The 25,802-nt window shown below is 33.9% G+C and overlaps 3 long non-coding RNA genes across 8 annotated transcripts in view; 1 reads left to right on the top strand and 2 right to left on the bottom strand.

The window, feature by feature from the left end:
- LOC143648552 (uncharacterized) overlaps positions 1-7,220 on the bottom strand; it is a 78,742-nt gene extending 71,522 nt beyond the window's left edge. Inside the window, exons 1-2 of the long non-coding RNA XR_013158623.1 lie at positions 6,878-7,220; positions 2,002-2,157 (exon numbers count right to left, since the gene is read on the bottom strand). This is a non-coding gene — a long non-coding RNA (uncharacterized LOC143648552). The remainder of the gene's footprint in view (positions 1-2,001; positions 2,158-6,877) is intronic.
- Positions 7,221-7,253: 33 nt separating this feature from the next.
- Positions 7,254-9,688, top strand: LOC143648550 (uncharacterized). Its single transcript, XR_013158616.1, has 3 exons — positions 7,254-7,403; positions 7,885-7,967; positions 9,382-9,688. It is a non-coding gene; the product is annotated as an uncharacterized LOC143648550 (long non-coding RNA).
- Positions 9,689-16,747: 7,059 nt separating this feature from the next.
- Positions 16,748-25,802, bottom strand: part of LOC143648551 (uncharacterized) — a 100,911-nt gene continuing 91,856 nt past the window's right edge. For 2 of the 6 annotated variants that reach the window (XR_013158617.1, XR_013158618.1), the window contains exons 4-5: positions 19,659-19,788; positions 18,916-19,134 (exon numbers count right to left, since the gene is read on the bottom strand). This is a non-coding gene — a long non-coding RNA (uncharacterized LOC143648551). Of the gene's footprint in view, positions 17,005-18,915; positions 19,135-19,658; positions 19,789-23,118; positions 23,462-24,211; positions 24,310-25,562; positions 25,606-25,802 lie in introns of those variants that run through there. The other 4 variants (XR_013158621.1, XR_013158620.1, XR_013158622.1 and 1 more) reach the window with 4 other exon arrangements.

Genomic DNA, 25,802 nt, shown 5'->3' with positions numbered 1-25,802 from the left:
TCTTCCTGCTGAAAAGGGGTGTGGACCTTTTGGTGTAGAGGAGTGAAACTGGTTGGTGATCTTGGAGAAAATTGTTCCTCTGGGTTTCAGGGTTTATCAGGCATAGGAACAATCTGGAGTCCCTAAGTTTCTGAAAACATAAACTTATAAAACTGAAAGTTGAGTAATCTGCCAAAGAACCCTCAGCTAAGGAATGCTGAGTATTTATGCCATAGTATTTATGCCTCACATGACACTGTGCTATTTTCCTTAGTAGTTTGGTTCTTTACAATACTGCCTCTGAATATGACAACCAAAACCCTTTACTAAGCTGGTCATATATAATTCCAGATTTTGTCATTTACATATTGCTATAAATCAAAATATAAATATAGAAAAATAGAAATCCATTTTTGCCAATTTCTATATCTACAGGGTTGGTGCATTTCAGTGCACATTGTCGATACACATAATTTCATTTCATTGACTACATATAAAAATCACAATAATATATGAATTCAGAATAATTAAGTTAAGCAAATTCTAACAAATGAGTGTTTAGACAGTTTCCAATTATTTTCTTTTTGCAATATCATGTTGTTAATAAAATCTATGTACATGTATATTTATGCACTTGTGGATCCATTCACAAATTAAACAAGTTTTATAGTGTTTAAGTTCCAGCATCTTTTTTATTAAGATATTTCAAAATATGTTTGTCATATTTTCTTTAGCTGATCTAATATTTTGCAAGAACACTATTACCTAATGATATCTTAGATTCTTTGGGTTCAAGTCATCTACTTGTTATGGCATGTGCTTCCCAATAAGTGCTCCATCTTTAATATTTCTGGCACTTCAATCTTTCTTCTTCAGAAGGAGATTTGATATATTGGGGAATGGGAAGAGGGAATTTATACAATATAGTTCTTGTAAGAAATTAATGGGGATTCTGGACTGATGTTTACCTGGCTTTGACTCATAGTGAATAAGTCTAGTTCTTGCCCTGGTGGCTGCTGAAGGTCAGTAGCTGCCTTTGCTTTTTTAGGGATACAGCTAACTGCCCTACCTGTGACTGCCTGCAGTGAAGAGCTCCCTTCCTTTTATTGTGTCTGCACTTCCATCACCGTGGGTGGAGATTTTGGATTTTAGGATTAGATAAGCAATGAATGTGCTCCAAGACTATGTTATCTAGCCCCCTGTTTGACCACTGCTGCTCTGTTGTTTCTTGTCCATGTCCTTCATCATGTTTGTGGTTATTTCTAGTGAACAGGTTACACATTCTGGTTTCCTCTTGTTCCTTCTTATTAATCTAGTGATCACTTCCAGTTAGTAGCCTAAAGTAAGGGATAGGTAGTTTCTCACATTTTTTCCTCTCTCTTCTCATTCTCATATACTGTTGGCATAAAAGGGAATATCTCACAAGTCTTTCTATGTGCCTGAAACATCCCTATGCCATTTCCTATTTTTTCTATCTTATACTTTATAGTAAATTTATATGATTATGTCTTGCAGGACTCTGTCTTTATGAAAGCTAAACAAGTTTATTAAAAACAAAACCAATCAAAACTGCAACAGTTTTATTTCTTGAAAAGCTTGACTTTTAGGATTATATGGTGGTTTGGAGCTATGTACTCCAGAAAAACATGTTTAAAAACTTAATCCATTCCTGTGAGTATGAACCCATCCTAAAGAGGATTTCTGAATGAAATTGCTCTGGTTACGGTGTGCACCAACTGTATCAGTTGGATCTTTCTTAACCCTATAACTGAAAGTCTTACAGGAATGGCTACAGAGGAAGAGAAAGTCACAGGGAGCAGCCAGATTCTGCAAACTAGAAGAGGCTTCTATGTTCATTACCATGTGACAGAGAAACCAAGAATCAATGATTACAGGCAACAAGTCCCAAAACAGCATATGGAGCTTCTCTTGGACACTTTCTCCCTCCACACTATGTGGCTGCTTTATAATCTCCCACTGCCAATAAACTTCTAGTAATTCCTTTGAGTTGGTATTACTCACTTTAGCATCAAAGTCGGAGACATAGGCATCAGTCTAGACCATTGGCTCATGCTCTTGCTGCCACTGAACTGGGGGCCATCATAGTCCTGCCAATCTCTCCTTTGCATCAAGTCTCATACAAGACTTCCCCTCAAGGGTCTAAGCATCTTTGAGGCTCTAGAGAGAAATAGAAAGAGGAAAGAGGGGTGAAGTGGAGAGAGAAAGAGAGAAATGAGGGAAACCAGCAGTAAATAGTGTCAAAGAAATTTTTAAAAAATCAAACTGTGAGAGGAAACACATACAAACACAAACATATACACGTAAATTTCAGGAACATTAATGATCAAATTAGATTTAAATTTTCTGTTGAATTATCATTTCCAATTTGTAGAATGTCATTTTATATTAAAGTAACCTGGTCAATTTGTTGTCTTAAAAAAATCTCACTTTCAAAGTTCTGATATCTTTTATAACATGATATTTTAAGAATGTTTAAAAATGAATGCATTATTTCATTATTTCCTTCCTACTGCTGTAGCAGACATCAAATTTGATAAGCAAAACCTTCAGGAATTTCTTATTTCTTCTATGAAACAAGTCATTTCTAACTCTAACTATTGAGTTAGAAAGGCTGATTAGCTTTTTTTAAAAAATCTGCCCAGTAGTTTCTAAATTTATATCAGTTTTTACATAATGAGGTTCATAATAAGATATGGTTTTTCTGGAAGTTATTACAGAAATCTGAAGTTTAGCAGTCTCAGAAAAAAATGTTTACATATGAGTTCATTTAAATTTGCATACACTTACCATATAATTTTTATTAACTCACACTGGCTTATACTTCCAAGAACCAATCAAAATTCAACTAATCTTATACATTCTGTTGTCTAAACAATAAATATATAAGACAAAATCCATTAGATCTATATGTTTGTTTGTTTGTTTGTATGCTATATGGTAGGGTCACATTTCATTCTTTTCCCATGTGAGTGTCTCATTATTGCAGCACCATTTGTTGAATTTTTGTTTGTTTGCTTTTGTTGATTTCTTTTGGTTGTTATTTTGGGAAGTGCATGTGCTGGGAATTGAACCTTGGTCTCCACATGGCACTTGAGAATTCTATCACTGAACTACCCTCACGCCACCAGAGCTACATGTTTTATAATAACATCAGATGTTTTATCACTTTAGCAGCAGAAAACATGTAGTGCTATTTTTTAATCTGAAACATAAATTAAATTCATGTTACAATTTAAGATGGCTAATGCTAAAAAGAATATTTTACTGTGAGAAATATTTCATGTCTTAACCTTTTTCATTTTCAAATTCTTCTATTCTTTACTTTTTTTTGTGAGGTCTCAAAAAAAAGAACCCTATAGGTAAAAGGGACTTTGGACCTAGGGGCCACTCAGTTTCTTTTTCAAAGCCAGATGTGATAGCAAGATAAACACTCACAAAGTTTACAGCTAAAAGATGTTTGAGAGCCCCAAACATGCCAGCACCTCAGCCACCAGAAGGCCTGCATTATAACATAGCAGTGTGTCAAAACCACAGCAACCAATGAAGTCAGAAGTTAACAAACCCCCATCCCATCAAGGGATGACACACCACCTAGTAGGCATCCTCCGCTTCTGGCATAATTTTCAGGCTCCCGCTTCCTTTCTACCTTTCACTCTCCCACATTCCTTCTCCCACCTGCTTTCTCCCTGCTTTCTCACCCCAATAAACCTGTTAAGGTTTGGTTCGCTGTCCCACGTGGAATCCTTAATGACTCCATGCCTAATACTTTCCTTTAGTTTTTATTTCTCATCTTAATTAACAGAAAATCTGAAGCCTGAACAAAATAATGTCTTAAAATATATATTAAAAATGAACCATTAGCTTATTTTATAAAAGAGAGAGATCATAGGAGATATAAAGCAAATACTGGGGAAAATTTATGTTTAAAGGCACAGACAACAGGTCAAACTACATATTCTATAAAATAAATCCAACACAGGAAAATTTTAAAATATTGAATAAAATATTTTTAACAAGACAAGTTAAATGCATGGCTTGACCTAGTTAGCTAACATGGAAAATCACACCCAAATGAGAAAAAAGGACTCCAGAGAGGTAGGAAGCCACTGGAGCTGGAGGTTGCCCCACGGGTGTTGCATTACACAGTTAGTGATGAGTTGCTTTTGTTTTAGTGGCCACAAGGACAGCGGGAGACAGCGGGAGACAGGGCCTCAGGCTTTTGCATTAAGCCAAAGCCCTTGAGTGCTCCAACTTCATGGGGAAATGAACCTTCCATACAAAGAAAGAGGATGGCAAAGAAACATGTCTTGGCTATGGCTATGGATGTAAAGATGAAAAAATATCCTCCTAGAACTAGTGACAAGAAAACTTGGTCCATTCAGAACTTACTTGCTAGTGGACCAAAAAGATACTTAATTTTAAATGGGCAATAATTCCAAGGGCAATTATACAAACAAAAGATATCTTAAAACAACCCATATCAATTAATTAGTTAACGGTGATATACTGGAAGCATTAATATTAAGATTACAAACAAAATCAGGGTGCCATCACCACTTTGGCTATTTAATAAACTGCCATTCTTAGCTAGCATACTACAAGCAAAATAAATAAATACATCCAAAAATGAAACAAAAGTATGCAAAATAAAAAAGTTGTGAACTTTCAGAAGAAAATGAAGAAGGATTTGTCATGACTTCAAGCTACAGGGAGATTAAATAAGACCTAAGAAGCATTTGGTTAGTATATAAACTCAACAGGGAAGCCCAGGATGGAATGCTGCTTATGACAAAAAAAGCTAAATATAAATACATGATAATGTGCATATATTTATAAATACATTGCAAATATTTGATAAAACATTGGGAATTGGGGTGGGGAAAAAAAGAACTAGTCTAAGTAATTGTGGAAATGATGTTTGGACTTGAAACAGTTCCTCTAAAGACAAAAGAAACTGTATACAAACATTGTTCTTTGCCTCACATGCAAGTATGAGTTAAAAAAAAATTCTGAAATTGCTTTACATATATACTGCAGTTGAAAAAATAAGGAAATGAAAAGTGGGTAGAAGTAGCCAAATTTCTCACTACTGGAAAGAAAAGTTATAAACAAGTGGGAAAGCCTAGAATTACCCATTTAGTAGTGGATTATAATTAGAGATAGTGTTATCAACCCATGATTAGTGTAATATTGAAGCAGGATAAAATGGGACAACTGCAAGTCCCTGATTACCAGTTCAGCTCTGAAAGTGCTAACAGACAACTGCAAGTTCATTTTTCTTACCTAGCTCCAAAGAACTAAAGCAAACTGCAAAATTCCTAGGACAAAAATTTCTCCTAAAGCCAAAAACCTCCCCAAACCATTGTGAAACCTCCCCAAACCATAAAACCTGTAAAAATCTGGGCCCAAAACAAATTCTTAGTTAATGATAGGAAGCATAGGGTCATAGAGATTGTTAACCATGTGCCCAAAGACAAATTTTAGGTATGTGACAAAAAAACATGAATTTTTCTAGCTATCTCCTCCTAGAACAAAGATACCTGGTATTCAAAGGTTACTATGGAAACCTGCTACCAACAAAGATTTCCTATAAAACAAGCTAACCCTTTCCACTTAGGGCATGTCCGTTCCTAGGGCACATCTGCATTAACCTCTTTACCATGTACTCTCTCTCCTTCTCATTAGTAAACTTTACCACATATTCCTTCTGGCCCTTTTATCCTAAATTCTTTTAGTTTTGAGGTAATGAACCTGCGTTGGGGTTCAGCACTGTTCCCAGCCAGGTACCAGTTACGATAACAATGCAGAATTACAGATAGGAAAAATTTATATATGTGTGTGTGTATAAATGAGTCAGTAGCATCCTTTCTTATATTTCCTAGTTTTGTAAACTGAGGCAGCTCAGAGGCCATAACACCTCATTAGCAATGAGCACACTCATAAATACCATTCTCCAAGAAAAAAAATCAGGACTTCTTGGAGAAATGGCTGATACTTCCAGGGCTGAGAGAAAAAATATACAAGATAAGCCTGGAGTGGCTTGTTGTGCCACAAAGTAAAGAAGTATTAAAGCAAACATCTTTCTATTACTTTGTCTATTTTCTATTATTTATGAAGAATTACTTACGTAATTTGGCTGCTAATAAGTCATTCAAGGGTTAAAAATATCCAAACTATCTTTTCTCAGTGGGTAACTCTTCTCTCTGTTTATAGTTTCTTTTGTTTGTAGAACAGAAAATTTTAATTTGAAGGTAATCAAATGGTTTTAGAAATACATGGTAAATCATGTGTTTGGGCCCAAACTGAGTTCATGCAAAGCCTAGGTCAGTGCTGTCGTGAGACAGAAAAACAAGTAGAGATAGATTTATTCGGACTTATAAACAGGAGTACAAGGGGCAATATGTATAGGTTTTCATAGCAAAAACATTCCATTTGATATGAGGTCATCATGTCTTTAGTATAGTCATTAAAGGATCTTAAGATCTGATGTTTTACTAATATTAATGCTCAAGACTAAGATACAATCAGTGCTATTCCACTCCCATCCTTTATACCTGTTATTGCATCTTTCTCTTTCTGGGAAGGTTGTTTTCTTTCTTGACCTTTGTCCTGGTCAAGTTGACTGTTATGTCCTTGGGGCTTCATTTCAGTGTAGAAGGGGGCTTGGGGCCTGTGCCACCACAGCATGATTGATTGATTACCTGGATGAGGGAACTTGATGACTGATTGGATATCTAATATTGTTTTAGCTTGTTAAAGCTACAGGAATGCAATATACCAGAAATGAATTGGCTTTTATAAAAAATAAGGTGATTTATCAAATTCTAAATTCTAAGGCCATGAAAGTGTTCAAATTAAGGCACTAACAAGAGGATACCTTATTGGAGGAAAGACAGCTGACATCCAGGGCACCTCTGTGAGCTAGGAAGGCACATGGCTGGCATCTGAGGTCCTTGTTCCCAGTTTGTTGTTTTCAGCTTCTTATTCCAATGGCTGTCTCTCCAAGTGTCTGCCGGTCCTCACTTAGTTTCTCTGAGACAAAATCTGGATTTCATCTCTTAGCTTCTTTTGACTTTCTCCATGTTCTGGCTATTTCTGAGTCCTTGCTTAGCACTAAGGATATTTCTGTCTGGGTCCTCTCAGGCATGAGTGAGCTCCTTTAATGGACTCCAGTGAATAGACTTAAGACCCACCTTGAATGGGTGAGGTCACATCTCCATGGAAACAATCCAATCAAAAGGCCCCACCCTAAACAATAGGTCTGTCCCACAAGACTGGATTAGATGAACATGGCTTTTCTGGGGTACATAACAGTTTCAAACAGAGAAACCACAGATACCTGTTCTTGTGACTTCAGTGATACCATCAGCAGTATTAAAACTGATTGGAGAAAAATTAAAATTGTAAGGAATTGAGACCTTTATAAAGATATCTATGAAATAATTATGGTATGTTTAATTAGTTGTATATAAGCCTGAAGATAATTGCAAAGTTTTATAAGATCTCTGAAATGGTAATTCATCCAAGAAGATATAGTGTATAGCTTTTGACAAGTGATAGATCCCTGGGAATATCAAAGTTTTAGAAATACATATATTAAAAGTAACCTTGGGTGCGGGTGGGGATGAAGAAGGAATGAATGGAGAGATTGTACTGCTTACTTTTTATTTTTTGCACTGTATGCATTTTCTACCAAATCCCCATGCTGTCCTATATGCTAAGAACCTGCCCTCTAATGCTTGCATAAAGGATTGGGAAATAGTTTTTGCCTACTCTCTCAGTTTAGTCATGAATAGCACATCCTTTCATTCTCAAAAGTATCCTTGTTTGGAGATTAAATTATGTGGTCATAGTAAGCAGGATTCCATTGCCTCTGTCTTCTAGTTCACATCAGCCAATGTGCATCAGATGGAGGAGGAGAATGAGGTCAAACAATTTATTTCTGTGATCCTTTCTGATTTGCCACAGTAAGTGGATTGTTTTACTTTGCCAGTTGATGGTAGGCTAAGGGGGTGGGGAACTTAACAGTCCTCTGTGGTTTTGCTCACTCTTTATAAGAGCCCCTTTCTTAAATTATCCTCAATTATCCCATTGGAATGTGCCATCTGTTTCCTGCTAAGACTCTGATTGAGACAGTGATATGAGCAGAACCCAGAAAGTATGGAGTCACAAAAGACAAAAAAAAGGTTTTCAAGATGGTTTGGATAAAATATGAGAGAAACTAGACAGAATAAACCAGAGGTTCAGCAAGATAAGAAAGAGTCAAAATCATGAATGGCCATAAGAAGAATGCAGATTATGAAATTTTGTTCTGCAGAGGGGTATAAATAAATCTAAATTAAGCAAAGATGAGAAATATAATAGCCACTTTTCTGTCCAACTTAATTCATCAATCATTATTCGTTGAAATATAATTCAACAATACTTATCTCATTTTAGGAAGATAGGGAACATCATTTGAATTGTATATGGGGGAGAAATTATGGAAGAGAAATGCCAGGGACACCACAATTTATGTTAATATTTGTGATTTACATTTATGTTTATTTATGTTAATTTGAGCTCAGCTTTGCTTATCCTTAATCATGTTTGGACAAATAGAAGCATTGGGCTGAGGAACTTTTACTGACAAATTATTCTGTACAAACATACATTTGTCCTGCTTATGAAGACTTCTTTCATCAAAGCCATACAAATACTTCAGTATTGAAAGACTATCAGCAGATATCGACACTAATGAATTGCTCAGCTTTTTATATTTTTTTCATCCCGTCTTTGAGGTGCTTATTGCCTCTTACAAACTGAAAATGTAAAGTCTAAAATGAAATGAGCATTGTAGGATTCTTAGAAATAATACCAAGAGGCCCAAGAATGGAAAGACATAAACATATGTCTGAAAATAAGGCAAATTCATGGTGGGTGATGATTGTGGAGGAAAGTTAAACAAGCAGAGTTGGGGGTGAAAACATTCAATTCTCAGGAATTCAGAGGCCAAAGCAATTAGCCCAGACAGATAAATAGTCAGCTTCTGCCACCTCTCACAAATTTCTCATGGTCTTTCAAGGGCTTGGTATATCTGAGGATTCCTAGGCTTACTGTATCCAATTTAGAACAAGCATCTCTAATGTTAGCTGCAGGCAGATATTTATCACTAGGGAACTTAACGTATTCCTTTTGGCTGAAAGTTATTAAAGGAATGCCATGTGCTGAACAGAATTGCACGGATATATTATTGTATTTTTCTTTACATCTATGAAAAACTCTCTATACTTTAAGGGATAGAGACCCTAAGTAGTTCTTGGGCAAACAGGAACATCATAAAGAACATTTTACAATAACATCATCAAAGTTGCTCACTCTGCTCTATTTCCCGTTGCGTAGGTCTGACCACCTGGAAATTTATTACCCAACAAAACTTCATGCTTCTTTTGTTCCCATTCCAAGCCCCAGAGTTGGGCAGCATATTCTCGATAAAGTTCAAATCTAGGAATATCTGCCGTACAGAGACTATTCTGCTTGAAAAGTGAGCAGAACCAAGAAGTATGAGTAGACATTCTGCCATTTCCCAAATACGTTCAGCATGTTTTTGAAGAGTCTTCTACACCACTCAGTATGCTGGGCTTAAATTCAGTACATAATAAAGGGAAGTAGAGAGGAAGAATGTAGAGAGAGTAATGTTAGACACCAAAACGTCACATGAGTACCAGAGCATTTTCATTTTTTAAATGAAATAATTTGCTCTACAAATTAACATATTATTTGAAAATATCCAGTTTCAATATGCCGAAATGAAAATATTCTCATATAGTTAATGTTAGTGTCTTATGGCCTATAACACTTCATATTCTGGAGAGAGACCGTCACGTGCAGGTAATGATTAAATACATAGCAGGATAAAGGTAAAACCTCTGGGGAACCATCGTATGTTTTAGAGAATCGGAGAGCCTTTGTGATGTCCCTAAAGTTATAGAAGTACACAGTAAGCATCTTTCTTTCTCTTGGGGCAGTTAAGCATCCCATTGTACTCTCCAAGACATAAAGATGTATGTGGAATATCTCCATCCCCTGTTCATGCCTCACTCACTCTTTTCTAAAGGGCTTTTTAATCTAGTTTATATGAGAGAATCTATTGCATCTGTTCAGATCCAGACACAGTTTATGAAGAGCACAAGCTGGTGCTGCTGTGAGATGGAGAAACACTCTAAGCAAGGAAGTAGACAAAGATTTACTAAGACTTAAGAACAGGAGACTCTGGCTGCTGTCCAGAGGGACAGCACTCTGCAAGGGGCAGGAGTGCAAGGGACAATAAGTATATAGTTTTAGAACAAAGATATTCTATTCACTATGAGGATGTCAGGCTTCTAGCATAATCATTAAAGGAGCTTACAACCTGATATTTCACTGAAATTAATATGAAGACTGAGATACCATCAGTGCCATTTTACATCCATGATTACATTCTTCTCTATTCAGGGAGTTTTTGCTTCTTGAGCTTTGTCTTAAAGTAGGCTGTTGCATGCCTGGGGCTTCGTTTAGTAAGGGCCCAGGCCCTGGGCTGCTGCAGCTTCGCACAGGTAAATTTAGATTTTCCTATGCAGAAAGCTATGCTCAGAGCTCAGCACTGTTTTGCTCTGTTGCTCAATAACCAGTCTGCTGCAGTGAAGAGTTCCTTAAGGACCTCAGATTCTCCTATTTTCAGTGCATAATTTGGAGACAGAAGCAGGGAAGGTCATTTTGAAATTCAATAAGGTTCAAGTTGAAGTCGTTTCCTACAAAGTTTCATTAGTAATAAAGCTGACATATATTTCCATCTGTCAAATTCCCATATTTTAGCTATCAATTTGCTATAATGTGTAACAGATTTTTAGGAGCAGAGCAATTATTCACACTTTCCACCTACTTTCAATTACATCTTTCCTTTAATTTCTGTAAAAAGTCATGTGATTTGCCTAATTCAAAGATTCCTAATAATGGACATGTCAATTTCATAAAAATTCCCTTGCTAGAACTTCGAATGTTTTACGGGGTTGGTGCACTGCAATATTTACCTTTACTTATGTTGGAAAACACTTTCTTGACCATGTGGCATATGCTGTCACAACAGAAGCTCAATAAAATTTTGCTGGTTTGTTTTAACAGGCATAGAATCGTGTTTTTCCTTTGCCAGGCTAAGCTATTTTATCAGATACACTATTGACCCAAAGAGGCAATCGGCATTCATAGCCTAGGCATTTCCAGAGGTTAATGTTTAAGACAATGAAAAATGCAAACACCTAGACTATCAAGTGATCTCTTTTTTCCTTAATCAGGAAAAATAACCTGAAATATAAGAAAAACAAATGTGTAACCCGAATAAGGTTATACACCACTGATGTTTTTATTTCACATTTTCTATGTAAGTCAAAATCCGACTCACATAGGAACTGTCTAATAATATATGGAGGAAGAATAATGTATCAATATTTACAAGAGAAAATCCAATAGTTCTGCATGTGCATGCACAAACCTTTAAGTTGAAAGTTTTTTGAGAGCTGCATGAAAGAATCTAGTCTTGCCAAAATCATTTCAATGGGAAATAGTAACAGTCATGTCCCCACATCCTCATTTGTGTAAATCCATGCCCGCACATACACACCCACACACATGCATACACACTCACCTACAATAATATTATGGAAAGACCAGTCCCTTCTGTTGTTATAAACCCAACCAATAATATGTTTGCATTCTCTTTCAAACAATACACATATTGCCACACATTTAAAATCTGTGAGTAACTTTGTCCAAATTGTGTTCCTATACAAGCTACAAATACTCTATTTTTTTTAACATGAAGGTACTTTTCAGTCTGCTTTATAATGGAAGTTATTTTTATTAAGTAACGAAACTTTCTAGCTCTAATCTCTGGAATAACTAGAGACACCTAAGCTTTGGTCAAATACAAGGATCAATGAGTCAATTAGCAAGTAGTTTCACTAATAATTTGTTTGAGGTAGCTCCAACAAAATTTTTGAGGTAGTTATATTTTGTATCACAACAAATCTTACTTATCCTTTACTTATTCCCTAAGAAGATTAAAGCTTGCCCTCAAATTTCTTAATGGACCTACACTAGATTATTCCATCCATTATAGTAATAAACTGTATGCTTTCATTTGATAACTGTGAATGATAGTTTACATCTCTGTACCTCTATTTCCCAGTTGCCTATCCTCCTGTCCTTTCTTCCTATCTTGCTTTGCCAAGGATGCTATGACAAATATCATACAATGGGTTGGCATAAACAACAGGGATTTATTATCTCATTGCTTTGGAGGCTAGATTTCCAACATCAATGTGCAGGCAGGGCTTGCTTTTTCCCGGAGTTTGTGGCATGCCAGCAATCCTCGATCATATGGTGATCTCTCTCTCCTTCTGACTTCTATTTCAGGCTTCTACCACACATCCTTTTTTCTTTGCTTGTAAGGATTTTAACCATGTAGATGAAGACCCATTCTGATTCAATTTGGCCTCATCTAAATAGAAACTATTAAGATACTACTCACAAATGAGTTCACACCTTAACTAACAGCATCTCAAATGTACTTTTTACAAATGGGATCACACCCACAGGAATGCATATTAAGACTTGAACATGCTTTTTGTAGGGTACATGATTCAATTCCCAACACTTACTTAAAATACATTTTCATGATCTGCATCTTGATTTACTTCTTGCCATTCCTCTAATTCACACTTGCCTCATAATCCCTGTTACAGCAATATAAAACATATTTCAATTACAGAAACATGCAATGTGTTCTTTGACTTGAGACCATCTACATATAGACTTTTCCCTTCTGAAGTACCCCCACATCTGATTCCTAATTTATAATTTATATACATATATAAGTTTGATTTTACTGTAAATGATAATACCTTTGGGAAGCCACTCTTAAATTCACCTAGTATAAGTGACGTGAAGAGTTATCAGATAAAATAAAAAATGCATAGTTAAATTTGATTTTAAATAAACAATGCAAAATATTTTAGCACACATATTTCTCAAATATTACATAAGGATGTACTTGGCAGATAAGCATCGGAGAGGGGAGAAGTGAGGAGAGAGAAGGAGCCCAACAATGGATATGAAACTGAAAACAAGACAGAAACTAAGGAGGATTATTAAAATGCTTTAGTTTGAAGTAATTTTAAATTACAATATTCAAGCTAAAACTTTGGTTTACAAAGTGGCTTTGTTTCACTTACCTTGAAAGCTCAAGAACTTAGCCCATTTTTCTTCCTTCCTGTGGTATCAGTTTAAAACATATTTGTGAATGAACTGGTCAAGTTACATAAGTTATATTTTTAATATATTTTTTCCAAATGATTCCCCAGTAGCTTTCAAAGTCACTTAAACTAACTTTCTATTATCATTTTCTAGTTCAAAAATCGTGATTCTTATTCATTGGCTCATAAATTAGAGAATGGGAATTTTAAATGGCAGTACAATTAAGGAGCTAGAGTGAAACTGCACTCCTGCTATGTACACAAAATGAAATCACAAATATTTTATCCATCTGAAAGGTGCTATACACCCAGAACTTGATAAAATACTTACAGTTTTATAGGGAAAATGAAATGCTAATTGAATCAAAATTACATGTGTAACTGAAAATCACATGAGATCAAAAACTAAAAAAAATAAAATAAATTAGTTATGGGCAGACCACGGTGGCTCAACAGGCAGAGTTCGCACCTGCCATGCCAGAGACCCAGGGTCTATTCCTGGTGCCTGCACATGCAGTAAAAAAAAAATAAAGAAAGAAAAAATTAGTTATTACGTTTGCCATTCAAGCTAATATAACAGAACCTAATACTGTGAAGTAATAATTAAATCCATACAGAATGAAACTTATTTTCAGCTTTAGTATATCTCTATAATTAATACTTTTAATATTTCATTGTAAATGTTAAATATAGAGATAAATCACACTACAAAACTTTACATGTTTTACATTATTAAAATTGATATATGTACACATATATATTGCACATTAGAAAGATGTTGAAATAGGAAAAGAGGTTGAAATAACTGCATATCTACAATAAATGCCATAAATCATCCTTTGCTTGAAGGAATGGGACCACAGAAGACTTTAATTTTCTTCCTTGCTGAGCAACATTTCCTAAATAATCTATAATGATCGTATTTTGCACAGGTCATAGGAAACATTTTTAAAAAGAGTTATCATTATTTTTTTAAACATTTTACCTTTTAGTACTCACATCATTTGCTGGAAGCCCAAATAAATATAGACTCTATTGAGCTTTATGTGCTTAGAAAAACTAAAATGTGAAAATGGCTGGATGATGAAATAACATGCGAGGCAGTAATTTGTTCCCAAATAAGCTACAAATAAGTCACTTCTTGAGTGAAGAATAGGTCAATTGTACTTGGTTTGCTAATGTTATTTGTGTCTTCAAGTGAATGTGTTTAACATTTCCCCAGGGTACCTTTCTGTAGTTATTGATGATTTCAGCTATTCTTTGGCACGTGCATACATGCTGAACTAAAATATACCTGGGGATGAATCTCCTACTTTTACAAAAGAGCAGATTTGTTCAAGAAAACAACTTCCCTAAAACCTCTGTGCTGAGAAATTAATCTTTACAAGTACAGAGAAATTTCCAGTGTGCAAACAAGTACAACTCAAATACTTCCTTATGTTTGTCTATTAAAAATTGCATAGCATGTTTAATAGGACACTTTCTAAATCTATGAAATACTATGCAATTTTAAGTGAAGTCACTTTTACTATGATTAACTATCCTATGGCAAAAGCAAGGACATAAAAATCTATCCATATATAGTCTTATGAAATAAATTTATTCAAAAATGCATTTCCCAGGGACAAACCAGGTATACCCAAAGCTTGACATATAATTAAAATTGTAATTATGTATTCCTATTAAATATCTCATAATGGTGAAATATTCAACAAGCACAATAATTACATTGTTCAAATATTTTTATATTCACCTTCACTTCAATAGTCTTACAGGTTTTAAATGTGGTAGCAAATAGAATGATTTCAAATACCCCTGTTTCTTCCAAACCATTTCTTTACGATAAAATGAGACACAAAATTTATAACATCTAAGGACCTTGAAGTCCACTTTTATTCATTACAAAACCAAAAGTTCATTGTATTTTTCCTTCTTTATGTCATTATGGAAAATGCAGCAATAGATATTCTTACACATAAAGCCTCACATAAAAGTGAATTTAGTTCTAAGGGATAGAAACATAAAGTTATACTCAATATATTTTAAAGTGTATGTGCATTTCAAATGTTAATATGTTTCTAAATGTTCTTCAAATTCAGAAACCATTCCTATTTTAACTGGTAGTAAAAGAACATTTTGTTTTTGCTCTCTAAATATGACCAAAAGTCTTTTTATCTTCCTTAAGTTTTGTCAGTTTAATAATTGAAGCAGTATTTCATTGTTTTTTTTTATTTAAATTGCTTTGGTTTTTATTTAGTTTCCTGACAAAAAAATAAAAACAGCACAAGCATATTTTCTAATGTTCATAGGTAAATTTGTATTATTCTGAGGTGCCAACTTGTATCTTTTATTCCTATAATTTTTATATCTAGCAATTTGTAAGTATTTATAGACATAAGGACATCTATAACATTCTCCCAAATATTGTATTTTCACTTCCTTGAAACTTATTTTGCTCTGCAATGAATTTTAATTTTTCAATCAGTCAAATGTGTGTATTTTCCTTTATAAATTTTGGATTTTGAACATAGTTAAAGAGGTCTCACTTGTGCTTAAATTTCATATATGGCATTTTAGAACCTCTTATAAAGGTGTATTTGCTTTGTTTCTGTGATTGAGACTTTAAATTACATAGAGCATATTTGTGTTTCAAATTTCACTTCAGTTTTACTCCAGATGAATAATCATATATGCCTGAACAATTCTTAAATTAACTACCTTTTCTCATGAATTGAAAAATTAACCTTTTTTCATATATTAAATTTACATATATACATAGAACTCTTTATATAGCTATTATTTATGCACAGATTTAGTCACCTTATTCTGAAAATACAACACTGGTTTGATTATTTTATTATTAGAATATATTACTAATGGAATAATTAATAAAGCAATTCCAACTATGTTCTAGTATGCTATTTTATGTAGCATATATATGCTACAAAATATAATAACTTATCTTTCTGTTTTTGTCTTCCATTGTAATCCTCAGTGATATTTTATGGCCCTCTAGAACTTGTGCTTTTTATTAATTCATTCCTAATGTATTATAGTTTCATTTTCTTCATGTAAAGCATATTTAATCATTTCCCTTATAGAACTTTGATAACATAGAGAGAAGTATTAATTTTGTATATTTATCTAATATGTTATCTTTTATAGATTTTCTTGTTAATGCTAATAATTTAAAAAGAGTCTTTTTAAAAGTCTATATGGTATATAAAATATACATTCCAAAGGGAATGAATATATAAATTCAAATTGATGCATTTTGTTTGATATAAGGTTGAACTTTTAGGAATGTCTTGTATGATTTGCTTTCTGGTTTTGATTGTTTTTTAATTACCTACTGATGGTATCCTCTGGGCTTCAAACCTTAAGATTATAATAACAAGTATGAAATTGAATTTATTTATTTTACTTATTGGTAGTAACCAAACATACCTGGTATGTTTTATAATGTACAACTATTTGTACAGAAATTCCACATCTGGATTTTATTTTACCTTTTTTAGAGCCAAAACATTTGGCAAATATACCTATTTTCATTTTCCAGATGGCAAAACAACAATTCAAAACATTTAAAATATTTTTCCATTGACTTTCAGTTAATTAATGCTAGAAATTGTTTTCAAGTTTTTCTCTGGATATAAATCGAGTGAACTTCTTATGGCATCCTGTATTTTCAAGTTTATTTCTTCACTGTTACATTTTATATATCCTGTCAACATACCTGTAAGAAGAAAATACATTTTATAATTTCATTTATATTCAGTAAAATCAATTATATATTTCAGAAATAAAATAATTTATAGAATTTAAAAATAAAATTGACAATGACTATTTAAATTATTGATGTTTCCTTAACATAAATATTTTTAGCTGTTCTGCATATAGATTTGCATTTTAATGATTTTTCTTTGCAAGGTAAGATCATATTATAGGGGAAAAAACAGTTGTCAGTACTGAACAAAAACCATCATTTGTTTTAATCTAAATGATGCCACAGATCACAGATCAAAAAATTGTTTTACTGTCAACAAATAAAAGCAGCTATAAAAACTTAGGAAATTATTTTCCATTTAAAAATAGCCCCAAGATTCTCCCAACTTCATAAAATATCTAAAAGACAAACTTATCATAAATGAGTTCTAAGAACTGTCTTTTTTTATTCACTCTTCTATTTGAAAGCTTAATCTGTATATCATTTCCTCTAGAGTTTTATTTGAAGGGACATAAAATATACATGGTACATAATCGACATGCTTATGAAAAGCTATAGATTTGAATACCTATAATCGTCCAAAAGAAAGTTCAGCCTCATGGATTTTGGAGTCAGATAAATTTAGGTTTTAATTGTAGACCTGCCAATCACTGGATGGTCATCCAAGATAAGATTAGTTATCCTCTCTAGGCTACCATGACCAAGTTAGGAATAAATCAGCTGCATATTACAGAAATAAATACTACCAAGCAAACAGACAAAAACTGTCGCTTAAACCAAAGCAGGGTTGATTTTCTCGCAGTGTGCAGAGGAGAATTTCATGGCTCTGCCTCCAAACACTATGGCCCAGTTCCAATCAGAAGAGGGACTGACAAAGGGATAAGAACAAGATGAGCATAAAGACTGCTTTTCTGAGAGGGAGGGAGCCCCAGATATATCTGCCCACATCTGACAGACAAGAACTTGGTCTCTGGGTCCCTACATAGTGTGAGGAACTGAGAGTTCATTTCTTTTTTCTGTTTTTTTTTTTTAACTTTACTGCCCCATTATCCAAGTGATAGTTGTGATACTATGGAATAAGGGAGAATGGCTATTGGGTGAGCAATATATGGCGTGTGCCTTACTCATTATCCTACCCTGTAATTTGGAGAAACAAGTGAATGGGTCATAAAAATTGATAAGGAATTATTTAGACAAAAGAGTTCAGTTCCTCCATGTATATGATTTTTAAATGTTGGCCAAGAGTTCTGAAGCAGTTAGTATTCACTTAGAGAATTTGCCTGAGAGATGGGCAATGGCAGGGGAACGTTTTAATTAAAAGTCTACTGGACTTGATTTACTAAATTGAATAGTTTTAAGGGTTTTATGATTTATTCACTCTTGTAACAATTATTTACTGAGAGTTCATGTGTGCTAGGCACTAACTAGACCTTAGGGGATGCAGATTAAAAAAGATAGAGAAAAGGGCGGGCCATGTGACATAATAGGCAGAGACCCAGTGCCTACCCATGCAAAAAAAAAAAAATATATATATATATATGTATAAACATATATATATATGTGTGTGTATACATGTATATATATATATATATATATATATATATATATATATATATAAAAGAATTCCTGTTCTCATGACTCTCATTTATAACTGACTCTCAGCAGTTATTCTCACACCATTTATTGAATGATCAAGTTTCCTCAAAATAATATATAATGTCCCATAAATTTTTAATGTATTTGGTTCTATTTCTGAACATTATCAAATCACATTAATTTTAGACAGATATCTTAAAAATCAGACAGGGTAAAAGTAATTATGTCATGTGAATTAGTTTCCTGCAACTGCCATAACAAATGACCACAACTGGTGATTTGAAGCAAGAGAAATTTATTCTTCTGCAACTCTGGAAGCAAGAAATAAAAAATTAGAGTCATTTGGATGCCAAAATCAAGATGTAGGTTGGGGCCACACTCCCTCTGGGAGCTTTAATGTAAAAGCAATGCTCCTTGCCTTGCCCAGCTTCTGATGGCTGCCAGCATGGCTTGGCTTGTGGCTGCATCACTCCATTCTCTGCCTCTGTGGTCATGTTGTCTCCTCCTCTTTTGTCTACAGTAAAATCTCCCTCTGACTACCTCCTAGGAGAAGGAATGTACTTGAGCTCACCTGGATATTTCAGGATAATATCCCCCACTTCAACATCCTTAACTTCAGATGTTTTATTACAATGTAAAATAGCAGTACCCAGTTTCAAGGATAAGAAATTTGGTATCTTTGATAGCTGCAGTCTAATTATACCATCATTTTAACTTTAATTCATATTGAATAATATCAAGTTATTGAGATTTTTTCCTTCATTGTTGCATTATAAAAATGTTCAAAATGGCTGATATTAATGATCAGTTATTTGATGTGTTGTGATGTTATAATAAATAACATATGAAAATAGCATCATTGGAAAGGACATGCAAATAAGAAGGATGCGTAGATCTAAGTTAATATTTTTAAATCACTATAGAGAACAAAATTTAGATGTATGCAAAACATATAAACAAATTTGATGAAAGCAAAACAGTGCCTCTAATCTAGGAGAAAAAGAAAAGTGACAAGTACATACATTCATAACTAATACCAATAAATTCAAAGTATCATTTTGACTCACTTGCAAGTTTTAATCTTTTCCAGATGTTTTCAACTGATAAAGAAAAAAAATGAAAATGTAGAGCAGCAAATGTTCCATTAGGATTCAAAAATACAGAAAGCTTTAAGTCTCAGAGGAAAGGTTAATGTCACTGCAATAGAAACACAAACACTGAAAGCTTAATTAGTGTTCATATAGAATGAGATTTCTCAGCCTTTACACTATTAATACCTTGGGCCAGACACCTTTTTGCCTTGAGGATTGCTCTGCATTTAGGGATGTTTAGCAATATTCCTAACCTCTGCTTTCTAGATGAAAGCAACACTTTCCTGCTCAATGACAACCAAAAATCTCTCCAGATTTTGCTAGATTTTTCCTACAGGAAAATCATTTCCTTTAGACAACTGCTCATGTGGAAAGAAATGCTTTGTCTTACAAAATAAGATCCATTGGATGAAGAATATGACCTAATTCAGTAAAGTAGAGGTTACTTGAATAATTAATGTTATTATTTTCAGGTTACTGAAAGTACAGTTTTATCTTATTTGCTGGCAATACTTTAACAAAAATCTTGTAAAGGTTTAAAGGAATTATTGATTTTAAATCTTGTTCTTCTTAGTTTGCATCTTTGAGGGCTATAGTAATTATGGCATGATATACTCAATAAAAATAATGCATTAAGATTATGAGGCAAGATTGTGTTTCAGAGTGAAAGTTACTGATTATCAGTATTAGTTATACCAAAGCTGTAACTTGAAATACCTACTTAAAAGAATAAAGTTCATAAATTTCATAAAACATAAAAAACACTAAATAAAAGTTGTGTCTCTTTTATTAAAACAATTGATCATATTCACTGGATACATTTTCTTTTGGAATGTATAATTTCCCTCTGCTTCATGTTTTCTTTGGGGAGTCCTCCAAAAATACATGCCCCTTTCCCTTTTTTCTTTTCTCCATGATTCTTGAGCTGTGGCTTCCCTGATTGGTAGGGAGAAATTAAGCCTGGGCAGATCAGTCCTTTCTCTCTCCACTGTGCTTGTATTCTTACGAGCAAGAGCATATTTTCTTTCCCATACTAAAAAAAAAAATGTACATAGTAGTGGAGTAGACCTGTGATTATCCATTGTGTCAGTGACCAAGTAGATCATTCCTGGTTCACAGGCAATATATTTGTAAGTAGACGTAGCTATCAGAAAGAAAGCCAGCATTTTGGTCCCCTTCTGACTGTCTCCTGTGTCTCTTAATTGGTTTTGCACAAGGGTTGCAGAAAGAGTATTCTTTATTGAATTTCAAGTAATTCTAATGAAACTTTTCATCCTATTAAAGCTGCTGATTAAGCTACAAAGTACATATTTTGCTTAACTAGCAGAGAGTAAAATAGGATCAGTTTTTGGAGATCAGTGAAAATAACAGTTTTATATCAGTGTATCTATGAAGAAAAAGTTATAATTATGGTTTTCAATTATGAACATGGTGATATATGCTATTGTTTTAAATCAGAATGTTTGCATATCAAAAATTATAATGCATGCCAGCTTTCTTTAATTATAATTTTCCATATATGTAAAGCATTAATAGAAGAAAAAGATGAAATGAACTTATTTATAATTCCATTGTCTTTCCTAGTTTATACAGTTTGCATTTAACTATTGCCTTTGATAATTCCTTTCTGAAAGCAACCACCAAAGCCATTTCAAACATTGGCACAATAGTAAAAATAATATCGATAAGAATAGGAATAGTTCCATAACCCATCTACAGTGCCAGTCACAATCCACATCCCACCCCTCTATTTGCTCATCCCAGCCCTAACAGTAGGTACTTTTATGATCCCCTTAAGAAAACAGACACTGAGATAACCTTGAAAAACTAAACCCAGAGATGCACACAAATGTGTCTCTAATACTAAATTTAACTATGTGCTGTGAATATAGGATGGCAGGGTGCTTCACTGTGGGCTGCCCACAGACACAGGTAAAGGATAACCATTTATTGCAGGTTAAGAGCTGTCATTTTATAGAGCAGGAGGATGCAGGGCTCCCATTTGTTGGAGCAAGGCCCTGGATGCAGAGCACTTTGCTGGGCACTGAGTGACCCTCTACTTTGAATTAGCTCAGTCACCTCTAAGTATACATGGAATGGAAGAGTTCAACATGCTGGACTTTTTCTTTATACACATCTGGCTCACTTTTCCCCTTCATGACAAAACTGTACACTAATTAAAAAAAATAAAGAGGGAACAAAACACTGGCATAAAAATTTGTCTTGTTTTTATAATGACGTCAACCCTTGGCACAAGTTTATAGGGAGTAAAAAGCTGAACATAGGAGATTTTAAATTTGCTTGCATTTGTACATTAATGTATTTGTAGAAAACAAAAAAAAATTTGCAATTAAAAGGAGCTAAACATTTACATAGAATATAAATGCTAGCTCTTTCCTCACACTATTAAATGCATGTGAATATTAGTTCATTATCAAGTTAATTCAGTCTTACCCTTCTTCCTCATTCAAAAGTTATGAACATTTCAATTTTTGTAACAACTAGCATACTATAAGGATAAAAATAGAAAATTGGATCAAAATGGTACTATAACAAAACTTTAAAATATGTCAATATACATTATAAAAGCAAATCCAGTTTTTGTCTATACCATAATGATACTGAGCTAAAGGCAAGCAGACATAATATACTTCTATTGTTGAACAGTTTATTTCATATTTTACAGTTTTTCTCAAATTTGGCAACATGAAGAAACAGAAAACATCCCAAATAGAAAGTAAGGTGTAGTTCAGTAATTATTTAAAGGAGAAAAATATTCAGGTGATATGTAGAATAAGTTCGATCAAGTCAAGTTCATAATTAATCTTCAATTCTCAGAAGAACTGTCGATTTATATTATCAGCAACTAACTTTCTCCCATATCTATTTCTTATAACCTTATTTAGCAAAGAGGTTTTGGTGTGATATTAGAACTTAAAACTGTTTTGCTGTCATGAAATAATAAATGTATGATTATTATGTATTATGTATGTATGGTACAATACACTTGATATGTATTGTACCATAAACATGATAGCAGGATTCATACTATACTAGATACTGTACATTATCTTTATAAATAAAAATATATAATATAAATATCTGCTATAAATATAAATATACAATATATATTATATGCTACATAGTATATAGCATTAGTATATAGCATACAGCATGTAGTATATAATATACAATATAACGTGCAGTTAATTATATAATACGTGATATATAATGCAATATTAAGATACAGACCAAGATAAATACATGTGATATAATGACATATAATATATAATTTTTATAAGATGTTATATCAGATAGTTCAGTGGTAGAATTCTTGCCTGCCATGCAGAGACCTAGGTTCAATTCCCGGCCCATGCACTTCCCACCCCTGAAAAAAAAAATTCAATAAATTGTGCCGCAATAATGGGATACTCACATGGAAAAAGAATGAAACGTGACCCCCACCATACAGCAAAAAAAACAAACAAAAAAGTTCTAAAGCCTCTGAAGTGATGACTCTTTCCTCATCTGTTATTAGATTTTCATGTGATAACTAGTTTTCTTCCTTTGTATCATGTTTTCAATTCTTTCAAGTCCACATTGCTCCTGGGTCTTGCTAGGAACATAGGAAACTCTTGATCCTGCCTGTGGTTTTCTTCTGGGAATAGCACACGCGTCTTTCTCAGACTCCTCACCATCTTTCCTGGGAGCTTCCAAGGAAAGGCCTCTCTCTCCTCAACTTAGCCTGATGTGACATCTATATAAAACGTAAGAAGGCCCTATAAAAAGATACATGATGATCTAAAACATTTTCCAGTTATACTTTTCATGTAGTATATTCACAAAGAAAATTTATTTTCTCTCAACATACATTTTAACATACAGCTAGACTCTGATTTCTTCTGTAAATGAAGTTTTCCCTGGAGTACAAGCAATTTCCCCAGGTCCATTTTTTGGGGAGACACGAGGAGGTGAATGCTGAGGCACAATCAGTTTTCTGGTAAAAATTAATACTGTCTATATTCTGATTAATAAATTATAGAGTCATAAAACTGGTGAAGATGATTGCTTTTTATTTTGTTTAAGATGATTGCTTTTGATTTAAACTATTTTTTGGAGCACACATTTCAGTTATTTAATATCATAAGTAGAGAAAACAGAGAGGGAAATGGAAATCTTCCTTTAAGATATCAGTCACATATTTTGAGAACTATAATAATCATAAACTAAAGCATTCAAAATCTTCATCAGCTCAATCTTCACATTTACTCTGCTTACTTTTGAATACTTCAAACCTCAAAGTTGGAAAAGTAATAGGCATACATTGACTTTCAGGTAACCCTAAGATAAAAGCTTTCACTCTGTAACCAGAAGAGTAAAAATTTCCCACATGAGCAAACAAATTACTTAATAAAATTTTGTAAATGCCATATGTTTCATGTAAGCCATTTCTGTACTCTCTGGAAATGAATGTAGTTCACCTCTTTCAAAATTTAGGGCTTTTGCTGTATAATGTTACAGGGACTTACCATCTACTCTGTGTCCACAGGCTGAAGAAAAGTTGCCAATACTATTTAGCCATTCCCTTTGCTGCTGAAATGTTTCTATGTGTCCCTGGTTAAAAGAGCTACAAAATAGACAGTACTATTTTAGAGGTGGCAGAGTTAAATGAAAGAGTAGAATAAAATGATACAGAAAGATAAAATAGGATTTTGAGAAAAGCAGTCTAAATTGAGAAGCCACTGGATATTCTAAAGGGCTTCTTTATGTAAATTTCTCTAGCTCATTCTATATTGCCTCTTAGGATAGAAAATAAAATATTTTGGGGGGTTCCTTAAGAAACAAAAAATTAAATAAGTAAAGAAATTTGGTTTCTGAATCATCAGTTCTCAGACAAAGAGCCTTCATAACATGGTATCTTCCACCTCCATTTGTTACCTCATGCAAGAATTTCACACTTAACTTTACACACCAGAAAAAGACAAACACTTGTAACTTTATGCACAGTGGTGTTTACTCCAGTAAGACGATTCCATTTCTTCTGCTTAGAATGTCCTTTATCTGCTCACCCCAAATAAATAGCATCAACTACTTTTATCCCCAAATTTTGCCTGTTCATCCTTAAAACTCAGAGAATAAGTCCTTTCTCTGGACTCTGGTAACATCACTTCTCCTCCTAAAGTGTTCCAGTTTGCTAAAGCTGCCAGAATGCAATATACCAGAAATACATTGGCTTTTCAATGGGAATTTATTAGCTTACAAAATTATAGTTCTAAGGCCAAGAAAATGTCCTAACTAAGGCATCAACAGGATGACACTTGAACTCTGAAGAAGGACCGCTGGCATCTGGGACACCTCTGTCATATGGGAAAGCACACGGTCAGCATCTCCTGGCCCTTTGCCTCCAAGTTCCCTTGCTTTCAACTTCTGATTCCAGTGGCTTTCTCATTGAGAACTCTCTTAGCTCTCTGGAGCTTTTCTCTCTCAGCTCTCTCTGGGCATTTCTCTTTTTTTATTTCCCGTCACTTTTTCTGTCCTTTATCCTCTCAAGAAGGACTTCAGCAAAGGATTAAGGCCCACCTTGATTTGGGTGGATCACATCTCAATTGAAATAACCTAATCAAAATGTTCCACCCACAATAGATCTGTAACCACAGGGATGGGTTAAAAGTACATGGAATTTTCTGGGATACATAACAGTTTCCAGCCAGTACAGTTAGATACTTCTCTGTGACAGAGACCCCAAACTGTTCTTACAGCTTCAATTAGTGCTCCAAAAAATGTAAGTTTAAACCCTAATCCCTAAAATCTCCTAATACAACTTTATTTAGAAATAGGTCCCTTACCAACAGAATTAGTTAAATTAAGATGAACTCTTACTGGATTAAGAGAGACACCAAATCCAATATGACTGTTGATCCCTACAGGAAAGGAAGAAGGAACACAGAATTATTAGAGAATATAGCTATATGGTAACTGAGGCAGAGATTGACAAACTACAGCTGCAAGCCAAGGAACACCAATAACTGCAGGCAAACCACTAGAAGCTAGAATTGGCAAGAAAGTAGTCTCCTCTTTAGAATTCAGAAGGAGAGTGACTCTGCCAACACCTTGATTTTA

The sequence above is a fragment of the Tamandua tetradactyla genome, chromosome 10 (genome assembly GCF_023851605.1).
Source record: "Tamandua tetradactyla isolate mTamTet1 chromosome 10, mTamTet1.pri, whole genome shotgun sequence".
NCBI classification, from domain to species: Eukaryota; Metazoa; Chordata; class Mammalia; order Pilosa; family Myrmecophagidae; genus Tamandua; species Tamandua tetradactyla.
Note: the sequence above shows the minus strand (reverse complement) of the source record. Positions and strands in the feature narration are given on the sequence as shown.